The sequence below is a fragment of the Atta colombica genome, unplaced genomic scaffold (assembly GCF_001594045.1).
Source record: "Atta colombica isolate Treedump-2 unplaced genomic scaffold, Acol1.0 scaffold65, whole genome shotgun sequence".
Taxonomy (NCBI): domain Eukaryota; kingdom Metazoa; phylum Arthropoda; class Insecta; order Hymenoptera; family Formicidae; genus Atta; species Atta colombica.
The window spans coordinates 488,452-503,138 of NW_017259556.1; the positions used below are offsets into that span (position 1 = coordinate 488,452).

At 31.7% G+C, this 14,687-nt stretch overlaps 1 pseudogene; it reads right to left on the minus strand.

Moving 5' to 3' along the window:
* LOC108692189 overlaps positions 1-13,725 on the minus strand; it is a 25,563-nt pseudogene extending 11,838 nt beyond the window's left edge.
* Positions 13,726-14,687: the final 962 nt, after the last annotated feature.

The window sequence follows — 14,687 nt, forward strand, 5'->3', positions numbered from 1 at the left end:
TGTGTCTGCATCATAAAGTTATTCTCGATTGAAAATGTCAGTGTACGAACCAAATTCTCGTCATTCATTTCGTTTGCAGGAGGTTTTAATTTTTTTCTTCAATATGAAGAAATCTGCGGCTGAGGCTCATCGAATGCTCTCAAATACTTATGGTGAGGCCGCTATTAGTGAAAGAACGTGTCGTAAGTGGTTTCAACGCTTCAAGAACGGTGATTTTGACGTCCAAGGTCATGCTCTATTTGGTGGGACCAGCTCGGCGAAATGTATTATGAACTGTTAAAACCGACTGAAACAATCACAGGCGATCGGTATCGAACGCAATTGATGCGTTTGAGCCGAGCATTGAAAGACAACGGCCGCAATACAACGAGAGACATGATAAAGTGATTTTGCAGCATGACAATGCTCGACCCCATGTTGCGAAAGTGGTCAAGACATACTTGGAAACATTGAAATGGGAAGTCCTACCCCACCCGCCGTCTCCAGACGTGGCTCCCTCTGACTATCACTTGTTTCGATCAATGGCACACGGCCTGGCTGACCAGCACTTCCGGTCTTATGAAGAAGTAAAAAATTGGATCGATTCGTGGATAGCCTCAAAAGATGACCAGTTTTTTCGACGCGGGATTTGTACGCTACCCGAAAGATGGGAGAAAGTAGTGGCCAGCGATGGAGAATACTTTGAATCATAAATGTATAACCAGTTTTTTACAATAAAGCCTCGAATTTCGGAAAAAAAACGGCGGAAGCAAAGTTGTACACCTTATAAATCAACTTTAATGTGCACAGATTATTGCGCTTATAAAAGAAGGTTTCTCTCAATCTTACATTGCAAGATAACTTGACATAAACTAATCAGAAGTTTCTCGTATTTCGTCTTATTATCAACAAACGAGAAATTTATATCTACGACGAGGATAAGATCGGAGATATATCACATCGACTGCACGAGAAGATTGTGCCATTGTAAATTTTATGTGCGATACTCAGTGATCACAGCTCGATGAATTGTGGAAGCAATCATGCCAAGCCGTCAAATTAGTGATCAAATGGTAAGAAATTGTTTGCATGCGGCAAATCGAAGATCTCGGAATTACTCTGTTGTACCAATGTTAAATATCTCAGCAAACAAAAATGGAATGGAATTGAAATGAATTGAATTCAGATTTTTAGAAATATTGATCCACGAATGTTAAAATGAATGCTTTTAAATCCTGAATGCATTTTTATTCATTTATAGAAATTGCATGGAGCATATTTCTATGCCTTTCAATCTAAAAATAATATTAGCTTTTTCTGTATACACATACACAATTATGAATACTGTTCAATTCAAAATTTTGAATAGAAAATGTAGTTTTTCAATCCAATTGCATCCAATTAAATCCAAAAAAAGTATTCGCTATTTAAAATACGCATTCGGATAAAAAAAAATTTCAATTCATTTTAATCCATTCTCGTTTGCTGGACAATTCCAGCATCGATGTGTTGGCTCAGAGTATGCATCAACTCATGTTCGCTGGACAGTGCGGCAATGACAAAATGTGCTCTCTGACGAATGTGCTACTGACGAATCACGATTTTGTTTATTCAATTCTGATGAATTCGAGTTTGATATTGTTGATATGATAGATCATGCGTTCTCCTGTAAGAGCATTGGCTCTGTAATGATATAGGGAATCACAGCGAATTAATGCATCGATCTTATTGTTCTGCCAGCATCAAGAATAACAATATGTGGAAGAAATTCATATGTATTATCCTGATGAAAATAACAATAGAAACGTAAATCGGATATAATGGAAGAGTAACAAAAGCGTAAAACTTCTAAAAGGCGATAATTGGAATAATGAATTGTTAGAGAAACATTTACGCTTCTTTCACATTTTGATATTTTAATTTTTGCTTCCTAGAAGTTTCGTTTACGTATTTGTTACTCTCCCATTACATTCAACTTACACTCTCATTTTTATTTTCATTAAAGTACCAATGAGTACGACGTACAGGAAGAAATGTTTTACTTATGCAGAATAATGCACGGCTGCACCGCAGCCATTACATGTCAGTATTTGGTGAAAAACTCAATTAGAATGTTTCCTGCAATAGCGATCATGTAACTTTTTCGCTAAAGCGGAAACGTGAAAATTTTTAGGTATGTTCGTACATATACACGCACATACATACAAAAAATTTTCATTTTTCATATTTTTCACGTTTCTGCCCTAGGGAAAAAATTACATGATACCCTTATTTGAATCCCATAAAACACATATGGGACATAATGGGTTAAGAGATTTGGCAAGACAATCTGTCAGTTTTAAAGATTTATCATAAGCTCTGGTGCAAATTCGGAATGACATTCTGCAGGAAGAAATTAGAACCTGCATTAATATGAGGAATCGATTGCAAGCAATATTCGAGTAATGCGAAAGCAATGTGTACTGACACGCGTATTTACACGCACGCAGAAACACGATGTGCAAAATCTATCCAGCAATTTTGTCGCGGTGCATATCCGATAATGTCGATAGTATATGTAAAAAATGCAAGGGCTATTTTAAAGTGCTATAATTTTACGAAAAAAAAATCGCGCAGCAGCTTTTTTTTTTTTTTTTTTTTATTAAAAGGGAAAGTTCAAACTATGCTACTGCAAATAGCATTCTCTAAAAAATTTTACAAACTTCGCAATATGACAAACATATACTTTCATATTTTGAGAGTTACAGTATTGCAGTGGATTAAACTTAAAATCTGGCCATAGTGTTTTAAAATAGAGATTTCAAGCTTTAATTTAAAAAAAAATCGTTATTCTGCAATAATTTTTTGCAAAGTTATCATCAATCAAAATGGGTTAACTTTTGCCCAAAATTGTTGTGCGTGCGTGCGTGTGTGCGTGTGTGAGTAGTGTGTGAGTAGTGTGTGTGAGCGTGTGTGTGTGTGTGAGCGTGTGAGTGTGTGTGTGTGTTTATGTGTATGTGTGCGCGTGTGTGCGCGTGTGTATACATATGTGTATATATATTTCAATTCCACTTCTCACCTGTTAGTGCTCTACCGATAAAGAGTTGTAGCGCATTATAACTACTCGCAATCAAGATCCATCCTAAAGAAAAGTTTATACCGCATACTATCATGGTACATCGTCTTCCATAGTTCATGGTAATAAGGCATAAAAGGCAATCGATCATTTAGGTGATAGATACAATAGAAACTAGACAAAAATTTTTCTAATATTATGTGCAAATGAGTGCATTTTGCAAATAATATTTTTTCATTTTATAAAAATATTTCATCATTTTTTAAAAGTATGCATGTGATACATATAACAATACTTTATACTTTTTTTTTTCTATTTATGTTTACATATAAATTTATGCAATATAACAATACAAGCATGTACAAAGATTATTTATTATTAGCAGTTATAATTCAAAAAATATTGAGTATGGCAAAGACTAATGAATGTAATAACGGTTATTATTGTTAATAAAATAATATTTTGTTAATATTTTGTAATAAATAAAAAGTTAATATTTTGTAGTAAATAAATAATACTGAAATTGTGTTAAAACAATTACCAAATAAGGGTACTTCCATTTCATTTAAAATTATCGATGATACATTACTTGTCAATACCGGAAGTACTACAGAGGAGTATCCCATAGCGGCTCCTGTATTAATTTGAGTCAAGTTGCAAATAATGATGTGAAGAAGCTATGACAAATTATATGCATAGAAATTAGATAGTAAATATGATATTATTATTGTCTTTATTTTTGTTGTGTCAAAATGCATTACTCTTTTTTTTATTTAAAATTTTAGAAGTTTAATCTCATTTTAATAAAAAATCCTTTTATAGAAATTTTGTCTTAACTTATATTAAAATTAAAAAAAATCTTCGCTTTTTCCTTTTTATTAAATATATTTTATTAAATATATTTAAATATTTATTATTATTTTTATTTGAACATGTTTAAATGGAATTACATACCAAAAAAAGCACTTCTTTTCGTAGACACATTTTTATATTTACCGTCACATTTATTGTCACTGCCTCGTAAAAATTTTTCGAAAAACACAAAGTGTTTCTATTATTATTATTTATGTCCTGTACTATAATCCATAAAATTACAGCATAAATAATTTATTAGACAATTCCTGAACAGGTAAGAATAAAAATGATTCAAAATTGCGTTTAAGGCAATTTCAAAACCGACATTTTCACATATTGAACTGTGTATTTTAATGAAATATTAACTGTTATTCGTTATAAAGTGCACACTTAAAAAGAATACGATTTTATAGACAATGTGTAATATATCTGTGTTTTGCTAAATAATCTTCGATTGAACTTCTAATTAAAAATAAATAATAATTAAAGTTTTCAAATAGATTTATTGTATCGTCGAAAGTAATGCTTGAACTGATCCACTTTTTTTATGCATATTTTACGTATATGCAATTGTTTAACGTTTCCGAGTAACGTTATCAAGAAAAGAGTAAATTAAAAAAATATTTTGCAATAATAGCTAACTGCGTCACATAGATTACTGTAAAATATAAACTCGTTCATGATGACCAATGCCATAATTACCGACGTAATTATGCGATAACTCAAAGAATTTATCGTATTCGAAATTTCTTGTTAATTGTAGTATTTAATACGCTGATGACATAAGAATTTGTCATACTGAATAATAATGCATATTTCTCAGTATACGATATAAGGGATTCATTGTACTTTTTAAATATCTTCTTTAGATACATTAACATTAAAAGCATTAAAAGATTAATGAGAGTCAGTGCAGATATGTAAGCGCAAAATTTTTTAATCGCAAAATATTTACAAAATATTTACTCAGACAATTGTATGATGTTTCCTTTATTATATTTGAACGTTTCAACTCTCTTTGGAATCCTCCTTAGCAATATTAAAAAAGACAAAATCACATTGAGAGTAAGTCACTCACAGATTGATAAAACTGAAGTTATGTTGAATCTTAATGGAAAAAAAACGACAAATAGGTGTATAAGCTTAAATCCACTATTTTTTAGTCAGAAAAACACATTTTTTTTTCCTAGGAAGCAAAAACAAATTTATTCAAAGTACTTGCCCTCGCTAACTATACATTTTTCCCATCTTTCAGGCAATTTATGTATACCACGCCAAAAAAATTCTTCATCTTTCGAGGCAAACCATTCATCAAGTCATTTTCGGACATCTTCGTAAGAATCGAAGTGCCGCTCAGCGAGCGCGTGGCCCATCGACGAAAACAGGTGATAGTAGAAAGTGCCAGGTCTGATGAGTGAGCGGAATGGGGTAGCACTTCTCAGTTGAGTGTCTCCAAGTAATTTTGGATCATTGTTGACGTGTGCGATGGTGCGTTGTCGTGGAGGAAAATCAGCTTGTCATGTCTTTTCCGATAATACGGCCTTTTTTCACGGTGTAATTTGATCAGTTGTTGGTGGTAGCGGTGAGCATTAACAGTTTCAGATTTTAACAGCTCGTAGTAGATGATACCTTCCTGATCCCACCAAACGCACAGCATCGTCTTCCGTCCGAAGCGATTTGGTCTTGAGGAAGATGTTGACGGTTGGGCGGGATCAACCCAAGATTTCTTGCGTTTAGGATTCTGAAAATAGATCTATTTTTCATCGCCTGTCACAATCCGATGCAGGAACGATTTTCTTTTTTGTCTGGCAAGCAGAATTTGGCATGTGTTTTAGCGTCGCTCCATCTGCGTATCGTTCATGCAGCACCCATTTTCCGATCTTTTGAACCTTCCCCATGGCATGTAGCCGCATGAAAATGGCTGTTTGAGAAACACCTAATTGCTCGGCAAGCATTTTTTGGGTATCGTCCTCGTCCAAAAGAGCCTGCAATTGACAGTCCTCAATCTTCCTGGGCCGATTTTCACGCTTCTTGTCACTCAAGTCAAAATTGTCGTCATTGAACCGGCGAAACCAATCTCTGCACATTATTTCTGATAAAGCATTGTCTCCATAGGCTTTCATAAGCATGCGATTCGGCAGTCGATTTCTTCAAATTGAAACAGAAAAGCAAAGCTTCCCGCATATGTTTTTTTTTAGCAAAAAACTAGACATGATTACGAAAGAAACAATGTATGTTGTTGTATGAAATTGCTGATGATGTACACTGGTTAATGTTGACAGATGTCAAACACATAAAAAAAAGTGTGTTGTGTGCCCAGGGTAGCTTTGTACGCTCACTAATGCCACCTATGAGCAAACAGCGGATTTAAGCTTATACACCTGGTAAGAAGCGTTGAATATTAATTAATAAAAGAGATTGTCTTGCTAAAGTAGATTACCTCTATTACAAATATCAAAACATATTGATATGTCTTGATGTTTGTAATAACAAAGTCTATTTAAAGTTTATTGGATCATCACAAAGAATTATAATCGATAGTGATAAAATAAAATTATTGTAGACTCGTGATTGTTTAATAAATTGTCTTTTACTCAATGTTATCTGATTTGTCTTTTCAGAGTTTCATGGTTGAATCCTTACTCTCTAATGCATAACGCAAATACTTGGCACTGCTAGATCGAATAAGAAAAACTATTAAAAATTTTAATAATTAATAGAAATAAATAACAAATAATAATCATTCTTTGTATTCTTTGTATTATATATGGGACATTTCATTCAACCGAATCACTTGAGTATTCAAAAAATAAGCGTAATGAAAATAAATGATCAAGGTCTCAAATTATTTATATGTGCATGTACTTTTGAAAAAAATGTTCCATTTCGAGAGATCCAATATGACGGATCTAATATGCCGTCGAGAAGTGATAAACATCACATGCAAATGTAACATTTTCTTGCTTAAACTATTGTACTGATCTTCAATTGACTCGAAAATGATTACTTCTCGTTCTAAGTTTTTCAGGGTTGCTGATTATGAATTTGTCATAATTCGACGTACTGACGCATATATTGTATCATATATCTACTGTCGTAAATCTTTTTGAACGTACATTTAAAAATCACTACCTGCTGAAAATTAGTGATGAAATATATTTTATTCTAAGATTAACTTAAAATAGTTTACTCTTTTACGCTTAGGATTAAAAAACTAGAAAATTAAAAGAGGTTGAAGGTCGATTAACTTTAATCTCGATTCAACTTACTTTTCGTTTTTTTCTTGTTCTAAAGATTAGAAAAAAATAAAAAGTTGAACTGAAATTAAACTTAATCTACATTGGTGGAAATGGGCATAAGAGTATAGGGCTCAAGATTTCGTACATTGGTCGCCATATTGGATTTTGAAATTTTGACAGCAGATTCGTAATCAGCAACCCCGAAAAACCTGAAAATAATAATTTTCAAGTTAATTCCCAATGGAGAGAAACTGTTTTTTGAACATTTATTATTTATTAATTTCACATTTCATGATTTGTTTTCAAAATAACATTTATTTAACGTTTATTTAACGTTTTTTTAAACGTTTATTTGTAATTAATTTTACGTTTTATGATTCAAAATAACATTTTCCAAAATAACACTTTTTAAACGTTTATTTTACATTAATTATTTATTTGAAATGATATTTGGAAGAAATATTTTTTAAATGTTTATTTAACATTTATTAAATATAATTTTTCACTAATTTTTTGTTTAAAATAATGTTTGGAAGTAATATTTTTTAAACGTCTATTTAATATTAATTAAATGTTTGTTTTATATTAATTACTCATTTAAAACAGTATTTTGAAAAAATATTTTTTAAATGCATATTTAACATTATTAAATGTGTTTTTTACATCAATTGTTTATTTAAAATAATGGTTTGAAGAAACCTTTTCTAAACATTTTCCAACATTTATTTCATATTGGACTATGTCTCAATAGAGAGGAAATGTTTTTTAAACGTTTTTTAAACGTTTATTTTTCATTAATTTTACATTTCACGATTCGTTTTCAGGATAATATTTATTTAATGTTTATTAAATGTTTTTTAAATGTCTATTCGTAATGAATTTTACATTTTATGATTCGTTTTCAAAATAAGATTTTTAAAACGTTTATTAAATGTTCGTTTTACATTAATTTTTCGTTTGAAATAATGATTCAATGGAATATTCTTAAACGTTTGTTTGACGTTTAAGTATATTCCATTGAATCATTACTTCAAACGAAAAATTAATGTAAAACGAGCATTTAATAGACATTAAATAAAAATTATTAAAACGTTCGTTTTACATTAAATTTTCGTTTGAAATAATGTTTCGAAGGAACATTTTTTTAAGCGTTTGTTTTTTAATGTTTATTAAATGTTTATTTTATGTTATTTATTTATTTAAAATATTAAAAAAACATTTATTTAACATTTATTTGACGTTTAACATAAGGTTAAAAAAATTTTATTTTCTAAAATTTAAATTAATAAAAAACGGGTCGGAATAAAAAAATAAACACAGAAGAGAAGTTAACCCAATATAATAATCGCGTTAAGTGTATTATTTATGAACAATAAGAACTGTGTCCATCGACAATTATTCGTATAAGTGGCATAATGGATAAGATATGAGACCTAACCCTGAGATCCCAAGTTCAAAACCCGGTGAGTAAAAAAGATCAAATATAATAAAAAATTATTGTTAATTAATAAAATTGGTTGTCTAAGATTAAATGTATTAAGTGTACAACTTTGCTTCCGCCGTTTTTTTTCCGAAATTCGAGGCTTTATTGTAAAAAACTGGTTATACATTTATGATTCAAAGTATTGTCCATCGCTGGCCACTACTTTCTCCCATCTTTCGGGTAGCGTACGAATCCCGCGTCAAAAAAACTGGTCATCTTTTGAGGCTATCCACGAATGATCCAATTTTTTACTTCTTCATAAGACCAGAAATGCTGGTCAGCCAGGCCGTGTGCCATTGATCGAAACAAGTGATAGTCAGAGGAAGCAACGTCTGGAGAATACGGCAGGTGGGGTAGGACTTCCCATTTCAACGTTTCCAAGTATGTCTTGACCACTTTCGCAACATGGGGTCGAGCATGCTGCAAAATCACTTTATCGTGTCTCTCGTTGTATTGCGGCCGTTTGTCTTTCAATGCTCGCCTCAAACGCATCAATTGCGTTCGATACTGATCGCCTGATTGTTTCAGTCGGTTTTAACAGTTCATAATACACTACGCCGAGCTGGTCCCACCAAATATAGAGCATGACCTTGGACGTCAAAATCACCGTTTTTGAAGCGTTGAAACCACTCACGACACGTTCTTTTAATAGCGGCCTCACCATAAGTATTTGAGAGCATTCGATGAGCCTCAGCCGCAGATTTCTTCATATTGAAGCAAAAAATTAAAACCTCCCGCAAATGACGAGAATTTGGTTCGTGACATTTTCAATCGAGAATAACTTTATGATGCAGACACAAATCGACTAATGTTTCTGGGGTTATGTTGACAGATGCCCAAGTTTATTGTATGACGTCTATGATCTATTTATTTCGACCACCACTTACCGTTAAAGCCATCTATAGGAAAACGGCGGAAGAAAAGTTGTACACCTAATATTATCGATAAAAAATAATAAATTAAAAAAAATATTTTGTTGTACAATATTTTTTTCTAATTTTGTTCAAATAATTTTAACATTAAAAAAACGTTTTTTTAACATTAAAAAAACATTATTTAAACGTTTGAATAAATGTTTTTTTAATGAAAAAAAGAGGATTTTTTTGTTATTTTAAATGTTACTTTTATCATTACAAAAACATTTTTGTCAAATCTTAAAAAAACGTTTTTTTTAACATTAAAAAAATCATTTCCTTGAAATATTAAAGAAATGTTTTTTTAGCATTAAACAAACGTTTTTTAAAAGTTTGAATCAACATTTTTTTAATGAAAACATTTTAATGAAAAAAAGAAAATTTTTCTCGTTATTTTAAATGTTTTTAAAAACATTTTTTAAACGTTTCAAAAATGTTTAAAGAAATTTAGAGAAACGTTTTTTTTAAACATTTTTGTCCCCATTGGGTTAGGGATCAGTGCAATAGTTTAAGCAAGAAAATTTTTATTTTTCATGCGATGTTCATCGTTTTTCAGTGCCATATTGGATCCACCATATTGGATCTCTCAAAATGGCATATTTCTTTTGAATGCGTACTTTCATTACATGAATAATTTGAGACCTTGAACGCTTATTTGCGCCGATTTTTGAACACGCAGGTGATCTGATTGAAAAACGTCCCATATACTTAGGTTTTATTATATCAAAGTTAAAAATAATACCATTTGGATTATACTCTTTATTTAATTTGATATGGTTGGTATTTAATTCGGTGCCAACTATTGATACCAAATCTTTTACACAAATGATACATAAAATTTTGTGGAATTTAACTTGGCGTTAGTTGTTGCCATCAAATCTTTTATATGAATGATACATATCATTAAAGTTGATTAACAACGATAGTAATACTTACATAAGTTTTACTTTTTAAAATGATAGAATTTGTTTATATCTTAACTTGGTTAGTTAAGACTGTATCATCTGGGTTTTAATTTTTAATTGTGGTACAATAGGTTTTCCGAAGAGTAATAATTTTTGACAGAGAATTAAATCTGCCATATTACTTAGATTGGAATATAAGAGGAACTTCATTAAAAATATCTTTGAAGAAGAATTAAAATTACTACTATTTGAGTTAGAATAATGCAAAGATATGTAACGTATCACTTAGGTTCAATTCCTGAAACACTATTTTTAGAGCCTTTTTGTACGTTTTTTTAAAAGTAAAGTTTGTATTGATATCACGCTTTTATAATGGTGAATGTCGTTCCTATATAATAACTAACAAGTACCAGTATAACATAGTTTCTATTCAACTTTTATTATTTATATTTGTTACTTGTATAAAACGAAATTATGTTACAAACAAATAGAGATCAAAGACGAATAAATCGCACAATTATTATTATTTTTTAGCTTAGTTAACAAATACTGTATATAATTTCGTTTCCATTCGGTCTCCTTTTGTTTTGTATTAAGTGTTTGTGAATCATAAACAAATAGAGATCGATGATTTTTTAAATAATTTCTTACAATTAACAAATATTCATCTTCAATGTAAATTAATTAATGTTTGCGTTAGTTTAACTCTAAATATTGGCAATATTGTTTCCAAAAGCATTCGATCAATGCTTCCAATGCCATCTAGCACTAGACATTGTAACAATAGATTCTATTCTAGTCGACGATGATAATAATGACCTCTGTTACATGGCATGCTTATATTGGCCAATTATAGCTGTTCTTCGGAAGAACGGAACTGCGATTGGCTAATTTCATAACTACGGATGTTATTAAACCCGATTAAGTGTGCCATGTAAACATAATCAATAGATCTGTTTTTTATGTGCTCTCTGAACCGGTGCAGTAAATGAAGTAAAACAAACATATATTTGTTTCATTTCAACTTATACGCTGTGTGTACCAGTTCAGAAAGTGCAGCAATAAAAAACAAACCTATGATGACTTTTTTCTTAAAATTTTCTTAAATTCAGAGATTCAGAAATTTGCGTTACAATGTCTCCGCTCGCAGGACACATAAAAAAAAATAAAAGTACTTTTATTATATAATCCGAATGGTACCCTTACAGCACAGAATATTGAAAGAATTTTGCGAGATGTTGTAATGTTAAATGTTGAAATGTCAATGTTTTTTCATTGTTGTATCTATTGAGCCCATATATGCTCTCTGTGTTAACAAACTTTTTGCCAACCGAATATCTTCCATTTTAAAATGAATAATTCGGGTTAATAAATTTATTTAATTTTCTTAAATTAAAAATGAACCTGTTTGATCTATCTGGTTTTTTCACGAGAAAGTATGCTGAGATAAACTACGCCTTAACTTTTATACATTCCTCTAGCTTTATTACATAATATTTTCGACTTCTAACCTAATAATTGTCAATTGATCCTTTATATTATCTCCTTTAATTGGAAATTTTAATTAACGGGGTTTTTTGAAGTAGAATTTTATATTCTTTTAACCACTTTAGAATACATCTATTTGACTGTCTAATTTTCTCTACATTTACGCAGGCGTCCTATTCTATTTGTTTCCCTTATTATTTCTTTGATGAAGATCGATTGCTGGACTTCTCCGATTGCTGGATGAGCGATTTTCTGATTCTTATGTTTGAAACGAATTGTCTTTTTCTGCTGATATGCTCCCTGTTGGTGTCTTTGATAGTCCACCTGTCGGTAGGTGGGAATTTCGCATTTCCATGATCTTAAAAGTTTCTGGGAATTCGTACTTTTCTCGGGAGCTTTAATGTTAACACAGGCTTTTTCCAGATTTTGCTTCCATCACTTGTTTATTAAATTTTTCGCTATTGAATTTCCGCTTTAGCTACTTCTAAAGCTGGTTTCATAGCCTTGTTCATTAGAGGCATGAATAATGAATGCTTTTCTCGTCAGTTGTTGCTGATGATATACATCCATTAGTAGTTGGCCTACATCATAAAGATATTTTATGAACTTTTCTATACTTTTCTCAGGTACATCTAACAACATCGATATTGCTGCTACTAATGCTGAGATCGCCGATCCAACACAATTTTGTGATTTAATAAAATGTTGAATGTCCTCTAGCAATTTCTGTCAAAGCAAGTATTATTTTCAAATTTACTTTAAGAGCTTCAGAAAAAAGATTTCCTTTTCTTGAATAAATTTCTAAAATTGCTTTCTTATTACTCTCCGACAAACTGTTTTGTATCCATTTTTGCCATTTATCTTTTAACTCAGCATAAATTTAACTTCAATTAATCTTGATTTTCCTTTATATAAAATCATAAAGATTTTCTCAGAAACAGTCTTTTCCTCAGAGTTCTAATGCTCTCCTAACGATATCCACTGTTTGGCCTATCGTGTCATTCGATTTCAAATTTTCCATATTTACAGGTGTTGTAACAGCTTATTGCTTTCCATCATTTTCTTTATTCTGCTCTAGCTCGCCTGCAATATACATATACATATATAATTACCTATACATAATTACCTATATAATTACCTATATATACTCACCATACGCCAGCAGAAAACAAATAAATTATACTTATTGTGTATCATGTAATCATTTGTTCTTGTAGATCGCAGTTGCATTTCTTAAACTTATCGAAATCATATAGATTTCGATGCTTGAGAACGTGTATGGCGATGTCGAGTTTCCTTTGTGGATCACACTTATTGTGTCACGAAGAGTTTGTTTGTATTGAACTTCTCTCATGTTATTATAATCCTTGTCAACTTCGTATAGAATCTGATATTCGAAATTCGTATGGAATCTTCGAGTAAAAAACGTATATGTATAGGGTGGGTCTAGCGTTTGGAATTTCAACTATCGGTTTTGAGTTTGAAAGGCGTAATAACATTTATGACGTATCAGAAATTTAGTTTTTTGTTTGACATTTACAAAATGGGTCGCGTATACGCTTGAACAAAATTGGGAAATATTGAAAACTTACTTCCAGTGGTGAGTCTTCAACCCAAACTGTAAGAAACGTACGTGGAAAATTTGGTAGAAAAGAAATGTCTTCAAATTCGCAGTTTGTGGATCAATTTGTGAAGCGAATTCGGCAAACTGGATCCTTATTGGATAAAGCAACTCGTTCACGTGCTCGTCCAGTAAGGTCAACCGAAAACATTGCTGCTGTTGCTCAGAGTGTGCTTGAACAACCATCAACATCAACTCGCCATCGTTCTCAAATTCTCAAAACTTGAACATTTCGCACTTCTTTGAGAAGAATTTTGAATAAAGACCTCGGTATGAAGCCGTACAAAGTTCAATTAGTGCAAGAATTGAAGCTGCATGACTATCCGATACGTTTTCGATTCGCCCAATGGGCTGAACAACGCTTGATTGAAGAAGAGCATTTTTACCGAAAAATCATCTTTTTTGACGAAGCTCATTTTCACCTCGGTGGCTATGTGAACAAATAGAATTGTCGTATTTGGGGGTCAGAGAATCCGCACGTCGTCATGGAAAAGCCGATGTATACAACGAGTGACTGTTTGGTGTGATTTTTGATCCGGTGGCATCATTGGGCCATTTTTCTTCGAAAATGAGCAAGGAGTTGCCGTCACTGTCAATAGCGAGCGCTATGCTAAATGAATTCTTGCTTCCCAAATTTGAAGAGGAGGACACAGACGACATTTGGTTTCAACAGGACGGCGCACCTTGCCACAGAGCCAACGCTACAATCGATCTTTTGCGAACTGTTTTTCGAAAATCTCATAATCAGCCGAAGTGCTGATGTCAATTGGCCGCCTCGCAGCTGCGATTTGACTCCACTGAACTATTTTTTATGGGGAACCATCAAGGATGAGTTACTCTAACCAGCCAGAAACGATTCAAGAATTAAAACATGAAATCAAAGTTGTCAAAGTTGTCAATGAAATACGCGCCCATACAGTGGAAAATGTATTGAAAAATTTGGTTGATAGAATGGGGTATTGTGCAGCTAGCCGTGGAAGTCATTTGAATGAAATTGTATTTCACGTTTAATGGCAATGTACTACCTTTCCAATAAAGCCATAAACTTTGAAAAATATTCATGCGTTTTTTTTTTAGAGCCAAATTAAATTCCAAATTTTAAATGGTCCCCCCTGTAATATATATATATATATATATATATATATGTG